The sequence below is a fragment of the Candoia aspera genome, chromosome 14 (genome assembly GCF_035149785.1).
Source record: "Candoia aspera isolate rCanAsp1 chromosome 14, rCanAsp1.hap2, whole genome shotgun sequence".
In the NCBI taxonomy this organism is placed as follows: domain Eukaryota; kingdom Metazoa; phylum Chordata; class Lepidosauria; order Squamata; family Boidae; genus Candoia; species Candoia aspera.
In genome coordinates, this window is record NC_086166.1 from 17,944,073 (window position 1) to 17,957,223 (window position 13,151).

Consider the following 13,151-nt stretch of genomic DNA (forward strand, 5'->3'; position numbering starts at 1 on the left):
ACAAATGGCCAGAAACAGTCACTGATGTAGTTAGATGCTATTTTTATTTTATACAGTTGTTATACCTAATCACCATAATTCATACCCTTAGGCATTGAACAATTAAGGCAATTTGCACATATATTTTATTTTAGGTTTTTTAATGGGGGTTTTTTTGGTTTTAGTCCTGAGATTCCCCACCATCCCTTTCTACACTCTACCTAAATTTTTGCACCATAGTTTTACAGTCACACCATTAATATTCAGTTTTGAAATACCCATAGATTTTAGTGATTTAGTGATTTTATATTCTTTGTTAGCCATTCTTATTCATGGTTGTGTAGTCCTGCTTTATCTATAGTTTTATCTAACAGTATACCGTTTACATAGATTTCTATAACTGCATTCATAGATGACATTGTAATCCTAATTATATTTATAATCTTAATAGTATTGATATTATATACTGTGTGTATGTGTGTGTGTGTGTGTATAATATTTTATAATAAATTTATTATGTTTGTGCTAGCACTTTAAATTTTAGTTATAGTATGCAGATTAGATTATTGGCACAGTGGGATGGCTTTAATTTTAGTGCTGAATGTAAATTTTGTTCTTCAGTGACCAAAATAAATGATGATAATGAACATCCAAGATACCTTATAAGACATTCCCTATTTACAAAAAGCTCTAGTACTAGAAGATGAAGTTAGATCAGTAGCCCAGTCATTACCAAGTCGGAAGGCTACAGGAACTGATGGAATACCCACAGAAATATGGCAAGCAACAGAAGAAGAATCAGTAAACGTTCTCACCAAGCTATACCAGCAAATCTGGAGAACAGCACAGTGGCCAACAGACTGGAAGAGGTCAGTCCACATACTAACACCAGAGAAAGGAGACTTAACAATGTGCAAACTATTATACAACGTCCTTAATTTCATGTTAGTATAATAATGCTTTATTCTTATACAGATTAGAGCTCTGCATGAAAAGGGAGATGCCAGATGTTCAAGCTGGCTTCAGAAAAAGCCAAGGAACATGAGACATTGCTGGTGCATGCCGGATAACTGAGAAAGCCGTAGAATACCACAAAGAGGTCAATATGTGCTTAATCAATTATAAAAAGTCCTGCAATTGTGTTGACTGTGTCAAGCTATGGAATTTCCTTAGGAAAACGGGAATCCAGAACACCTCATTGTCCTCATGCGAAACCTACACACAGATCAGGAAGCCTCACGCAGCTGGAACATTAGCGAAGACTGGCTCCAGTCAGCAAGAAGTGACACAAGGCTGTGTTGTTTGCTGGGTTTTATGCCTCTGAGTCAATGCTGACTCTTGGCGACTGCCTGGACAAGCCGCTGCAGTTTTCTTGGCCAGTTTTTTCGGAAGTGGCTTGCCATTGCCTCCTCTCCAGGGCTGAGAGTGAGCGACTGGCCCAGGGTCACCCAGCCGGCTTTGTGCCTCAGGTGGGCTCGGAGCTCACCATCTCCCGGTTTCTAGCCTGGTGCCTTAACAGAAACATAAGACAAGATGAGAGGCTCACGGGCATAACGATTAGAAAAGAGTCATACACATTAAGAATTTTTGTGGATGGCTTGGTTTTGGTTTTGGCAGACCCTTTAATGGGAATTGAACTTTTAATGAGTAAATTAAAAGAATTGGGGGCATTAGCAGGTTTCAAGACGAATAAACAGGAGACCAAGTTATTAACAAAAAACATGAAGATACAAGATCAAACAGAATTGGTGGATAAATGGATTTTAAGATTGAGAAGAAGGTAAAATACTTGGGTATAACTATGACAAGTATGAATTTTATGTTATTTCAAGATAACTATGTTGAGACATAGAATGAAGTTTAAAAAGATATGTCCAGATGGGACAAACTACAGTTGTCATTGTTGGGTAGAATTTCTGTGATTAAGATTAATGTTTTACCTAGAATGTTATTTTTGTTTCAGACAATACCTGTTTTGACAATTGATGTACCACTTAAACAGTGGCAGAAGGATATATCTAAATTTGTATGGCAGGGGAAAAAACCATGAGTCAAGTATAAAGTACTACAAGATGTAAAGGAAAGAGGAGGATTGGGTTTACCACCTCTGAAATCATATTTTGCTGCCTGATGTTTAGTTTAGATGGAAGAGTGGTTGTTGTTAAGAAACAGAAGGCTACTGGAGTTAGAAGGACATGATATGAGATTCAGTGGCATGGATATTTATGGTATGGCAAAGCTAAGGTTAATGTAGATTTCAAAAACCATTATGTCAGGTGGGCCATTCTTAGAGTATGGAATAAATATAAACTGAGGTTCTGCCCAAAAACATCTTGGTGGCTTTCAGTGTAAGAAGGATTTTATAGACAAGAAATGATAAGTAAACATACATAGTTAACTTACTGTGGTGATTGTAAGGGGTTGTGAAATGAAATCAAGAGAAGAGTTGACAACAGAAGGGTATACTTGTCAATGGTTTTCTTAAAAGAAAAACCTCAGAAAGGTTTAAAGTGGATAAAAGATTTTAAGACTCAGTTTGAAAAATAATTATATACTAATGATGAACATGTTACTGCTAAAATATATAAACTTGCTGAAATATGAGACAGAAGAAAAAGTGAAAGAATGTATGATGAAATGGGCTAAAATTTTGGCTATAATATACAAATGGATCAGTGGGAAAATATGTGGTTGAAAGGACTGAAATTTACATTATGTTCTTGCCTTAAAGAGAATTTTTATGAAATGATGTATTGTTCTATTTGTCACCAGAGAAACTGTTTAGAATGTATAATGGTGCTTCAAATCTTCCTGGAAATGTAAACAGCATGAAGGGACATTTTATTATCTTTGGTGGTCATGTAACACCCCCCCCAAAAAAAAACTGGATACAAATACTTTTTGCATGAAATGGGGAAAACTGCACTTTGACTTGTGGTTTTGATTATTAGAAAAAAATGGGTAATAGAAAAAAGTGAGCTTTTTTTGTAAACAGAGAGTAAGAGATAATTTGCAATCATACTTATACTTGCTGCAGAGAAAATCGGAAGCTTCTTTCTATTTCTCTTTATTCTTCCTCTCCTTCCTTCCTTCTCTTTATTTTGTATTAGCTTGTGTTAGTTTTTATGTTCTCTTTAAAACTTTTAAGAAATTTTATTTTAAAAAACTTTACTATTAGCATTTCTTTAAATTAGTATAGTTTGTAAAATTATACCCAAGATAAGTAGTAATATAGCTATATTTATTGTTGTTGTTCAGTCGTTAAGTCGTGTCCGACTCTTCATGACCCCATGGGCCACAGCACGCCAGGCCTTCATTAGTATTGTATAAATTACTATTATTTTGTAAAAGAAACCCAACCTATTTTATAACCTACTTAGTGAGGGAAAAAAGAAAAGGAGAAAAATCATCCTATTCTAAACTACCTAGGAGAAAAAAAACAAATGGCAAGAAAGAAAGCTCTAAAAATACAAAAACTTAAAAACTAGAACAAAAAAAAAGCAAAACTAAAAGCTCACAAAATACAGACTTAAACTATATTTAATATCATTCCTAAATCTTCTGAATGTAAAAACCAGGTAAAGAAGAAGTTAGCAGGCTACTCCAGTGATGTAACCTTCTTCCATTTCAATATTATGGTTCTGATTTTGAGCAGTGAACGGGCCAAGCGTACTCTCCGGTCTTGCAAATTTGAAGGCTGAGCATGGCGCGGTTGGGGGGGACTAGAACTCCGCAGCTGGATGAGCAAAAGGTTGGAATGGTGGGGCCTCCTGTTGCCTTCCCAAGAAAGCCTGGAGGAATCTGGAAACGGAGCAAGGAAAGGAAGGGAGAGAAATGGCAAGCCCCCTGGGGAACAGGGTGTCAGTGGAAGGAGCTGAGAGATGACCATGGGGCATCTGGAGACCTTTGCTTTCATCAGGATGACAAAAGCAGTGGCCTCACCACACAGGTTCTGCCTGTTAGTGTGTGTGTGTGTGTGTGTGTGATGTTGTGACCTGCTTCCACTGCAAAGCCGTGGCTCTGCTCGCATCACTCTGAGCCCCTTCCTCCCGCAAGAGGCAAGATGGGGGGAGCAGAGATCAGGCGGGTACTGTTCTCTGCCCAGCCAAGGGGGCAGAAGAGGGGCCTTGGAACCGTCCCGGGGCCAGGAAGGTGCCAGGTCCTGGCGAACTGAAGGACACATCCCTCTGCATGTTGTACTTATTTGGGAGCCGGGCAGATGCCAGCCCCTGACCACATCAGCAAAGAAATACACCGTGCCTAATGCTCCCATGGGAGAATTAGGGCAACCAGCATTTTAATGCCAGAATGGCTGAGTGTGACTCCAAGCTACCTCTGTGGCCAGCTGGTGGAGAGATCCCATGAGAGTAAATCCTCCTACACCTGTGAGGCCTCTTCATGTCGCTGTTAGCCGAGCAACCGAGGAACAGCCCTAGGAAAGCAGAAATGGCTTTGGGCCTTGCATTTCCTGGCGCTGCTTTGTGATGGGTGGTCTCCTGCTTTTGCAACCTTTCTGCTTAGGCTCGTGGGTGTCTGTATGTAGCGGGTGGTCAAGATGGTAGCCAATATGGTGCAATCAAAGCTCCACACCTGCCTCAGGATGGTTTTACTGGTTTCTTTCTTTTTCCTCTGCTGCATCCATCATACCTCTAAATGTTGGATATTTTGACTTCCCTTTTAACAATGTTTTACAAGAGTTTTCCATGTTTTTAAGCATTATTATAGTCTTGTTCTATTGTTAGAGCCTTTTATTTATGTTGGTTTCTGCAACAGATCTATAACAGCACAGTTAAGTTGATTGAATGAAATTGACATATACACTGAATTAAATCAAATGTAGGCTTTCTTTTACTCACATTTCCTTTGGGAAGTGCAGCTTCTTGTGGACCACAAAAAGGCCTAGTTTAGTTTTTCTAAGATCAAAATTCTAAATTTCAAACTTTTTGCTGTTTATTTCAGATTCTTTAAATTCCTAAGGTTGTGATTAAAATTTTCTTTTGTTCAGGACTGAAGGCAAACTTACCCAGCATTTTCAAACTTATCTTTCGAAGGTCTCTACTAGCTAACAGCAATTTCCAAAAGTGATTAGAAAGTGAGGTTTGTGAACTAAGTCTCTGCCGCGGTTGCGAGCAAGATGGCTGATCCCGTCATCTCCTGCAGCTCAAACCTGCGGAAAACCGCTGTCCTGAGGTCTCCTCATGAGGAGCAGCTGTCCAGACCACATGTGGGCGATCTCCCATCCTCTCCTTATCCGGAGAGGTTCCAAGGGTCACCGGCCTACTCACAGGTTCCTTGGTCTTGCCATAGTCATCAGCTCCGCTTTCGCAGAGCCATCTTCAGTTTGCCACACTTCCCATGGAAGTCCAGGAGAGAGCATTGACTGGGCTTGTTGATGATCTGCAGCAGAGCTGGGCTGGGGTGGGGTGTCCGTCCCTGATCTCACAGCTTTTGACACCATCAGCCATGATACCCTCTTGGGCTGGCTGTGAGGGGTGGGGTAGAAGGCACCATTTTACAGTGGTTCTCCTCCTTTCTCTGTGGCTGGTTTCAGTCAGTGTTGGCAGGTGGGGAGAGATCGCACCCACGGCCTCTTGCATGTGCTGGTGTGCTGCTGGGTTTGACTCTCTCTCCCCATCGGTGTAACATCTATGTGAAACCACTGGGTGCGGTCATCTACCAATTTGGAGTAAGGTATCAACAATATGCAGATGATACCCAGCTGCACATCCCGATCCCTGCCCTGCTGAGTGACGCAGGCAAAGTCCTGGCCCAGGGCAGGTCTGGATGGGGAGGAGCAGACCCAGGCTGCATCCTGACAAGACCAAATGGCTGGGTTTATTTGGTCCCCCGGATTCGGAGAAATTCCATTGTTCACTCTCAGTGAGGTTGCACCTCCCCATGCAAGACGAGTGCACAATCCAGGGGTCCTCTTAGACTATCAGCTCCTGCTCAGAGGTACATTGTGTCCACCTGTTGCACCCTTTCCTGGACTGTGAAGCTGTTCTGACAGTCACTTATGTCACCCCACAATTGAATTACTGTAACATGCTCTACCTGGGGTTGCCCTTGAAGACCATCTAGAAGTGGATGTGGGCAGTGCATTATTTTATTTATTTTATTTATCAATTTTTTTATCACCACCCATCTCCCCTGCAAAGGAGGGACTCTGGGCAGTTTACAATAAAAAACAGAGTTAAACTTAAGCCAATTATAAATACAATAAGAGTAAAAAGAATCTAGATGGCAGAAGTTCTCAGTCAGTCCATGAGTATAATGGGCCCTTTTAGAATCATTCTATGGCACTAGCCATCCCCAGGAGTGGCTAGTCTCCTTCCTGTTCCAGGCCTGCTGGCACAACCAGGTTTTTAGTTTTTTACGGAAGTCCAGGAGTGAGGGGGCCTGTCTCACCTCTGGGGGAAGAGTGTTCCAAAGGGCGGGAGCTACTATAGAGAAGGCACATTTTTGAGACCCTGCCAGATGGAGTTCTTTTATGGATGGGGTCTGCAGCATGCCCTCTCTGCACGATCAGGTGGGACGGGTTGATGTGATGGGGATGAGACGGTCCTCCAGGTAACCTGGTCCCATGCCATGTAGGGCTTTAAAGGTAATAACCAACACCTTGAATTGGACCCAGAAGCAAACTGGAAGCCAGTGCAGCTTGCGTAGCAAAGGTGTTGCATGTGCCCACCTAGGGCACTTAACATTACCCACGTGGCCACATTCTGGACCAGCTGTAGCTTCCAGATATTCTTTAAGGGTAGCCCCATGTAGAGCGCGTTACAGCAGTCTATATGGGAGATGACCAGGGTGTGAGTGACTGTTCGAAGGGCCTCTTGGTCCAGGAAAGGGCGTAACTGGCACAGAACATGAAGTTGAGCAAAGGCCCTCCTGGCCACGACTGCCACCTGCTCTTTGAGCAGGAGCTGTGAGTCCAGGAGGACCCCCAAGAGGACCCCCTCTGGGGCAGTGCTACCCCATCCAGAACCAAAGATAACAAGTTCCCAGATCCTGAGGTGCCATTAATCCACAGCCACTCCGTCTTACCAGGGTTCAGCTGAAGCCTGTTGGTCCCCATCCAGGCCCCCACAGCCCCCAGGCACCTGGGGAGGGTAGTCACGGCATCACTTACTTCACCTGGGATGGAGATACACAATTGAGTATCATCAGCATATTGATGATACCTCATCCCGTGGTGATGGATGATCTCACCCAGTGGTTTCATGTAGATATTAAAAAGGAGCGGGGAGAGTACCGAGCCCTGCAGCACCCCACAGAGAAGGGGGTGTGGGCTGGATCTCTCCTCTCCTATCACCGCTGATTGGGAGCGGCCCTGGAGGAAGGAGGTGAACCAGCGCAGAACTACGCCGCCCACCCCCAACTCCCTGAGCCGTCCCAAAAGGATACCATGGTCGGTGGTATCGAAAGCCACTGAGAGGTTAAGGAGAGCAAGGATGGATGCACTGCCCCCATCCCACTCCCGCCAGAGATCATCCATAAGTGTGATCAATGCAGTTTCTGTCCCATATCCTGGCCTGAAACCTGATTGAAAGGGGTCCAGATAATCCATTTCATCCAGAATCCTCTGGAGTTGTAACGCCACCCCCTTCTCAACCACCTGCCCCAAAAAAGGGAGGTGGGAGACTGGGCAAAAATTGTCCAGCACAGTTGGGTCCAGCGATGGCTTCTTGAGGAGGGGGTGCACCAGTGCCTCCTTGAAGGCCACCAGGAACACCCCCCCTCTCAAGGATCTGTTAACCATTGCCTGGACCCAACCACATGTCCCCTCTGAGCTGCCTTCACCAGCCAGGAGGGGCATGGATCTGATTGGCAAGTGGTGGCATTTACAGTCCGGAGGATCCTGTCCACTTCCTCAGGCCCAACAGGGTCAAACTGTTCCTAGATAACTGGGTAAGTTATGGCATGTATTTGCAAGCTGCACTGGTTGTCAGTTGGATTCCAGGTGCAATTCAAGGTGCTGGTTATCACCTTTTTACAGCCCTCCAGGGCACAGGGCCTGGCATCTCTGAGGGACCACCTATCTCCACTTCACTGCCCGCCCCGTTCAGTCCAGCAGCCTGGGTGCACCCTGGGTCCCACAATCAAGCAACATCATCTTGTGGGGTCCAGGAAGTGTGCCTACTCTGCTGCAGACTCTGAGCATCCCAGAGTCAAAATTGGGGTTCCTCAATGCTTTTCTTTTAAAATAAAAGAGGCAAGCCAAAGAATATTTTTTAAAAACCACGAAGAATAAATATTTTCTGTAGTTATTAACTTCTTCCTGCCTGATATGTGCGTTTTCCCCACCTGGGGACAGGTGGCTACAAATATTAGGCGCCAGAAGGGTGGGTGTCAGAAATGTGCCCCCCAGCAAGAGGGATCTTAGCCAGACTCCCCCAAGGCCAAAATTGAGGTGCCTCATTGCTGCCAGGCCCGCAACCGGGGTCTGTGTCACCCGGGGCAAACATGGATTCCATGCCCATTTTGGTGCCCCCCCCCAGTGCTCAATTTGGTGCCCACCCAGCGTGGCGCCCGGGGCACATGCCCCGCTTGCCCCTCCCAGTTGCGGCCCTAATTGCCGCAGTTCAGCCATTTAGGATATAAGCACAGCTGTGTCTTGCCAGTTCTCCGGGCTTAAGGAAGGACCCTGCCAGAATAAATGGGGTTGGGGCTGTTGCTCTTTTAACTCTTCCTGGGGAAGGGGGCATCGCACTGGGGCAGAATAGATAAAAAGGTTGGAGGCACAGATCCTGGCCAAATCCTGCAGGCAAAAGACTGATTTATGCATTCTTGCCCATTTCCCCAGCAGCAAAAGTCTTTGGTGGGAACCGCTTACTTGTGCATTCTGCCATCCCCTGGAAGAAAAGAAAGTCTCATTCAGCAGTTCACTTCCCAAGAGAGGCCATCAGAATGCCTTGGGGGCGTTCTAAAAACCTTGATGTTCTGTTTCCTGCAGCTTTTTCTTTGGTGAAAAGAAAGCAGCCTGTGGGGATTTCACTCCCACAGTGTTCTTTGGGGCTGGGTTCCCTCAACAAGAGCAATTGACGGCACCCACTTGCTTCTCTTACAGAAAAACTTCAGGAACGGATGGCACATGAATTGAAGAAAGAAATAAAAGAAATGGGCTGGTTTTGACTTCTGGCTGGGAAAGTTTCATCCCTAGGCGGGGAGAGCACAGCTTTTTCCTGGGTGAAAGCAATTCAAAAGGTGCCGAAGGAACCATACTGTGGAAGAGGTTTTGGTTGGACCGGGACAAAAGGAAATTTGATTTAATTGCCTTTGCAGTTCACTTAAATTAAATGTCATTAATGTGATTACTGTCATGCACTTCATGATGTCCCCCTTCCCTTGCACTAAAAATTACCAGTCGGTAACAACTTTTGAAGCCTCTGCTGGTCTCACCCAAGCCTTTCAGGGTCACATGCAATCCTGAAGCCTATTATTGATTGTTTTTATTTAACACATTTTAAAACCATTTCACATTTTAAAAATTTCAAAGCATTTTTCAGCAGAAAAGCTTAACAGTTGCACACTTCAGCTATGTTACTGAGTGTCCCACTGGGGTGTTGGTTCCCCTCTCCTCTCTGCTTTCCTCTTTAATGATGTGCGTGCCAAATGCGTTCCCACAAAGTTCACCTCTCCACACCGTGGGTCTCCATAAAGCTCCCTGGTCCACAGTCCCTGAGTGAGGAACCCGCCACAGACCACGCAGACTAGTTGGAAGAGATAAAGTCGGATCTTTGAGGGGGGAGGTACCACATGGTTATTTGCAAGAATTTCTGGTTTCACCACACGGGGGCAGGCTTCTCCCAATGCTGTAGTGGCCAGCGAAGAATTTTTTAGAAGCTGGGCAAAACATGGCTTCCCAGAATATTAGTCCCTACTAGCAGCCAGTAATTTTGCAAACTATTTTCAGGAGGAGAATTTATCATCATCATCACCACCACCACCACCTGTTTTTTTCCTTTAACTGAAGTTTTGCTTTGGAGAATGGGAGACTAAGATGCATGTTGGCATTCTGTATATCTACAGTAGCTGCCCCAAACAAGTGCTAAAGGAATTGGGTGACAGCACCAAAGCAGCAGTCTCAGGAGGCAATAAAACCCATTAAATGACCAGGATATAAGAGTGGTACTGAAAAAGGACAGGGAAGCTAAATTAGTCCCATCATATCAGTCTTCCCTGTAGAAGATGCAGAAGAGTGGTCCAGATCCAAGAAGTCTTCCAGATTTATTTATTTATTATTTAAATTTATATCACCACCCATCTTCCCCAACGGGGAATAATTACAATAAAAGATTAAAGGACAATCCCAGAATTCATGGGATTTAAGTTGCCTGGCGGATAACTTTAGGTTGTGATGAGGGGTTGGGAAGGGCTTGTAATTGTAAGCAATGTTGACACCAGGCATCTTACCACTGTACTCGGGCAAATGCTATGTCAAGGCAGGAGTGGCAATGGACTGTGCTTGAAGGACCCACCTGTGCTCCCAATGGGAGGACTTCCTGCCTCCCACTTCCTACGATCCCAGAGGTGCCGGCATAAGGAACCACCAGCATCAGGATTCTTGAAGGCAACAGAGGTTTCCCTCCATGTCAGCTGAGCAAACACAGGAAAACACCAGCAAAATCTTTTGTCTTATTTTTGCAAAGAGAAAGGAGATGGATTTAGATATTTAATAATATTTAATATTAATATTTAAATATTAAATATTTAAATATTTAATCATATTTAGATATTATTTAGATGTATTTAGGCAGGAAATTTAGGTATAGGCCAGCCAAGAAGTACTGATTGGCTGATGTTTTCCCTGATGGCAGTTCTCTGCAAAGTCTCCAGACTTCCAGACATGTCAACAAGCCATCCAAATGACCAAACAGACCAGACAACAGATTTTGACAATGCTGTAGTCAAAACGGTTCCAGATCATATAAAATGTCCTTTAAGCTGAATTCAGAAGGGTTGGCAGATGGAAAGGGTGGTCATCTGGAACTGCCCCAAGCCTTTCATTTCAGGAACCTTTATCTGGAGATCATCATCATCATCATCATCATCATCATCATCATCATCATCATCATCTTACATCTGCAATGATACCTTTACTGTTATTAAACAACATCTGCCTATCCCAAGTCTCGATAGGTGGACAAAAATGCCAAATCCAATCTAAACATCTGGCTGATTGTGCAGTCGACCATAATAATAATGAGGTTATAAAGCTAATTAAAAAAAATTAGCAAGTTCTAGGGCCAGCTGGCAACCATCATGGATCTCTTTAAAAGTTCTAACTTATTTTTAAGCAATTATTCATGTTTCTGAGAGCAGCCAATATAGTCTCTATTTCCTAAAACAGATTTGAGGAAATCAATAACTGGGCCAGTAGCAAAAGATGATGCAGACAAATTAGCAACTGCGGTACCCAGAGAAGAACAAGCCCTGTTCAGGATGAATCAGCACCGGTTCTGTGAACAAGAAGCAAAGACATACAGCGGTGACCTAGTACATTTTCATGCATACATGCTTCCCATGGCCAAAAGAAGATTCTAATAAATCTTGTTGAGTAAACATCATTTGTGAGATGAAAAATTAATAATTAATTACCAAAGATAGAAACCAAGGTTACGAGTAAACAGTTTTGCAATGGAGGGAAGGAAAAGCATCGTGATTAAAAGGATTTGTACTAACAGATCAACTGCTGTTAAAAAGGGAGGTGCTGAGTAGTCAAAGCTGCAGGTGATCTGGAGAAGAATGCTAAAATCCCAAGGAAATTATGAAGCACTCCAAAAGAATCACTTCAGAATAGAGAAACAGGCAAACAACCAGCAAACGAGGTTCAGTAAATTTAATGAGGTGCGCACCGGGGGGCGGGGTTGGAGTCTTCACATAGCCATCAAAAGGCCTGAAGTGTGATCTCACCAAGAGAAGAGATCTTAGATCACAGGCACTGAAATAAAACTGTCAATGTTGTCATCCTGTTATCCTCATTTGTTCCATTCTGATGTTCAGTCATGAGTGGCAGTGTTTATGTTGCCAAAAATGCACCATTGGCAGTCAAGAAAGTGAAACGGGGGGAGGGGGAATAGGATGGCAAAGCCTGGTGGTGTGTGAAAGTTGAAAAAAAAAATTTTTTTAGAGAAAAGCAAAGCTCAGGAGGCCCTCTCTCACCCCAAAGCCAAGTGGACTGGAGAGCTCCGGCATGATGGAGGTCTGGGTAGAAGACTTGAAAGACCAACAGAGGAGGGAAACTCATGCCCATCGGTCTCCAGGGCACCTTGCCATGGCGAGGGACAGACTCCCAATCCATCCCCTCCAGATGTGCTGGATTGCAACTCCTGTCATCCTTGGCCAGGCTGATTGAGGCGGATGGGACCAGACCGATCAAACTTCTGAAGCACACTATATTGGGGAAGGCTGATTTAGCACTTTTTAAAGATCTATTTTTGTAATGCCTCTGGAAATTAATTACCCCAGGACCTTCGTTGTTCATTGAGGTGAACTGCATCTCTAAATATTTTAAGGTTCAGCTGTTAATTTCAGTCCAGCACCTACAAGGGAAAAAATAGTTGAGAGCAATTAGTAACACACTTATTCTTAGAGCAACACCCCTGGGAACAATTAGAACAGGGCTTGGGAAACATTACGGGTGGGATCTGGTTCCCTGAGTGACTCAAAGTTGTGTGGTGTGAAGCGAGACCACCCACCACTCCCATAAACTGGAACACTTCAGAAGGGAGGAGATGAATATCAAGCAGAGTTGATGCAGAGCAGGAGGCAGAGAGGCAATTATATTCTAGCACAATCATCATTAATTGCTACATCTCCCAAAGTGACTTTCAGTTCTCATTGTCACCAACTATTCTGGTGCATAAGCAGAGGGTGATTTTTCAACTAGAGCTGAGAATAAGAGGCAACTACCGCTTTCCCATTTGTGTACAGAAGCTGGCCCAAGTGGCTGATGAATTTTATTTTAACATCTGCGGCAGTACAGCCATATTGGAAGGCAACAGGCTCAGTCTGGGGGACAGGAAAGGTGGGGTGGTCCCTCAACGCTTTTCTGTCCTGCCTCGTGCCAACTCCACAGTATTTGCTGTCTCGCTCTCTGCAGAATAACTTGCTCTGCAATTTAAATCATTTTTTTAAAACTAATCTGCATCAGGTTAAAAGCATCAAGTTTG